This window comes from Neolamprologus brichardi, chromosome 11, assembly GCF_056152115.1.
Source record: "Neolamprologus brichardi isolate AB-2024 chromosome 11, ASM5615211v1, whole genome shotgun sequence".
NCBI lineage: Eukaryota > Metazoa > Chordata > Actinopteri > Cichliformes > Cichlidae > Neolamprologus > Neolamprologus brichardi.
The window spans coordinates 5365992-5369330 of record NC_142114.1 but is presented as its reverse complement, the minus strand read 5'-3'; the positions used below and the strand labels follow the sequence as shown (position 1 = coordinate 5369330).

General features: G+C 34.5%; 1 long non-coding RNA gene across 1 annotated transcript; it reads right to left on the bottom strand.

The window, feature by feature from the left end:
- Window positions 1-2339: 2339 nt before the first annotated feature.
- Window positions 2340-3339, bottom strand: LOC148100448 (uncharacterized). Its single transcript, XR_015719763.1, has 3 exons — window positions 3308-3339; window positions 2883-2947; window positions 2340-2597 (listed from the first exon to the last, which is right to left on the bottom strand). It is a non-coding gene; the product is annotated as an uncharacterized LOC148100448 (long non-coding RNA).

The following is a 3339-nucleotide window of genomic DNA, read 5'->3' as shown; positions in this document are numbered from 1 at the left end:
AAAATCGATTTGAGCATGAATAACTCGATATCGATTCATTAAAATCCTGAATCAATTTTTAAATATTAAATTATTTTGCCCATAACTCCAGAATCTACAGAATCCAGGTCAAACCTCACAAAATTTCGACAACCACCAAACAGCTAAAACAGTAAATGAGAGCAGGAACACGGATTCTGCACAAAGACATAAACACAAAGTGCGGACCCGGTGACGCATCAGAATCAGTGAGATGTTGGCTTTCTCACACGGACACGCCGTCGGGGCTAAAAGCCGACAGCTCACAGATTCTCATGTGTTTGCCGGGTCTGCGCTTTGTGTTTACGTCTTTTTTGCATTAGATTCGGAAGCTCCAGGTTTCATCACTCTCCAAACAATATTGACTGAACCAGCAGCAAAAGAAGATCCAATCTACACTTCACATAAACATTGTCATGAATTCCCTCTTACTTTTGCTGTTGCTTCCACCACGATAAAATGACACTTCATGTACAGCTCTTTCTCTCTCTCCCTCTCTCAGTGTACTCCAAGAACAGTTTCCCATCTAGAAATGTGTGTTTCCTGCATTATTCGCTTGCTTATTAACCACCAGTCTACCATTTTTTACAGTGCTGTCAGCCGCTGTTTTTTTTTCTTTATTTCTTTTTTTATTTAACTGATTTCCAACAAGTAAGTCTCAATACTCAATAAATGTAAACTTTTTATAGTTATGCAAAACTGCAAAACGCTTGGCTGTGTCTCTAATAAAACCTCTGTAACTTTGCTCTGCTTCACTTCAGCAGCACCAGGTAATGTTTATATGTTGATTTATGGTTTTCTTCAGTTTTTTTTGAGTGCAGAATATTTTTAAGGTTATCTGATTTACCACCCTCATAACTGACATTAAAGTACAGTAGTATAGGCCTATTTAACTCCACATACATTTTACAGGAGACAATTTTATTTCTTATATGAATGTTATATATTTCAACTGTCATAAACAGGATGTGACAAATGATAATGATAACAACTGTACTGGATTAAAACATCCACTCTTTGTACATTAATGCTTTGTAATTTGTTCTATTTAATCTGAACAAGCACCTAAAAAACAGTCAGTGATCACTGTTGGCCTCTCTTGGTTGAGAACCACTGGCTTAAAACGTATTGCACAGCACTATATACTGCTTCCTTGTGGTCATCTTACAAGCAGTGCAGCATGCAGAAGCTGCATGTTGCAATGAGAATCCTGCGTGGGATACCTAGAGGGGTAGTGCCAGTCAGATGTTTGTAACTGTGGGTATTTGGACTTTTAACAAAGTTAATGTTCACTTTTAGGGAACGACAGAATGGTGGTTCTCTAAGGATTGATTGATTGACAGATGGGTAGAGCAAAGGATTCTAACCTTTCAACTATGTCTCTGCAACTGAAACGAATGACTCTTCAAACGTGTGCTGCACCAATATTTATTTAGAGTTGGAATGGAAAAGAAACAGAAAGTGTAATATGTTTTGTAAAATATTACATGTGATACAACAGATAAAGGCAAAATTTATTTAATACATGAATGGAAGCATTCAGTAAAAACTGATTGATTAGAATAGAATTTCCCTGCAGTGTGTGGTGAACATTAGGGGGTATAAAAAAGAGTCACTAAAAAGTTGCAAAAAACTTGAACTAAATGACCCTTATTGTCACACACCTAAGGAATACTACAAGACTAAATGATTTTATTTAGACCCAGCTACACTCAGATTCATTGTAAGAATCGAGTTGTGTACCATCAACTTCCACCTACTTCTTAACCTGTTAAGCCCGGTGCAAAGTATGCAACGCCACGATTCCCATCAATGACCTTTTCCGGTTTGGCATTCACATACTTTGAAGGCTGAGCCACTTGTCCAAGTCTGGCAACATTAGTCTCTGAAAAGTTAAAAATATAGCAATAATATGATAAGAACTCCAAAAACCATTATGTTTTCATTTAACCCAGAATACGCGAGAAGAATTGGACAAGATTTACCTGAAAGTGTGCCATCCATTCCATTGCATGCAAAGGTTTGTGATGCCCCAGCAGCGATAGTAGAGATTACAGCACATCTGAAAACAAATTACAAGAAAAAAGATTTACAAGTAACATAAGATTAATGTAAAACAAAAATTTGTATAAATGTCCCTCTCAGATAGTAGATGCTGCTCGAAATTGTATGGTGGACTTAACTCTAAAAAAGGAGGTAGAAGTAGAATTTTTTTTGTAAACATAATTAATGATTGCCACATATATGACGGTTATGACAAAATTTGAATCAAGTATAAGATAAATAGTTCATTTACCTGGGATTCACATTGCCATTGTCATTAAGTGAATTTCCAATGCGGATCTCAGCTCCATTGATCCTCTCAGGGCAACAGTCTTGTCTGTTGGTGATAGTCACAGAGTTGATTTTATATGTCTTCAAAAGGTCAAGTCTCCACCATGGATTCAAGTTGTTGTTTGTATGGGCACAGGATCCCTGGTTGAAGTTGCTGGCACGATTCCCATCAATGGCATTTTCGGGTTTGACATTCCCATACGTTGAAGACTGAGCCACTTGTCCAAGTCTGGCAACATTTTCACCTTAATATTTAAAAGATAGAAAGATGCACAGAATTACCAAATGTAATTAACAGTGGTGTAAGTAATTTCACAAAAATATCTACAGTCAGCTTCTTTAATTGAATTTTTCCTATAATCTTTTTGAAAACACTTACTGATCTAATTAAAATATATAATTAAATATGAATTCTTCAAACCAGTTATTTACTTTTAATATCTTTTCGTGTGTTGAATTAACCAAGTCCTAGAATTGTAATGAATTCACTTTTACTTATTATATTTCTTAGATACATTTTTTAATCTCACCCAAATTTCCACTCAGCTTTCCTAGAACAGACAACAAGACAAATATTCCAGCCGTAGTCAACATCCTATAGACAAAAGAAAACATTATCATATTTAATTTGACAGATGTACAATTTTTGTTAATGGTTTGCAATTTGCAATTCCTTCTAGAGTATTTTTTTAAATACAATTGTCAATTTTTAAATTATAACAGTAATTAAGCCTTGATAAGGTAGAATATTTCCAAAAATATAATTTTTTGACAATTGAAGGTTATTAATGACATTACTGTCACATTTAAGTTTTTTTTTTTTCCCTTTGATTTTTTTTTTTCTTTCTTTTTTTTCTGGTAATATATATCTATATAGATATATATATATCTATATAGATATATTTTACAAAATACATGGAAAAACTGATATCATCCTATTCTACCAAGGAATTACCTTCAGTTGTAGGTAGGAGTCTCATAGTAGGT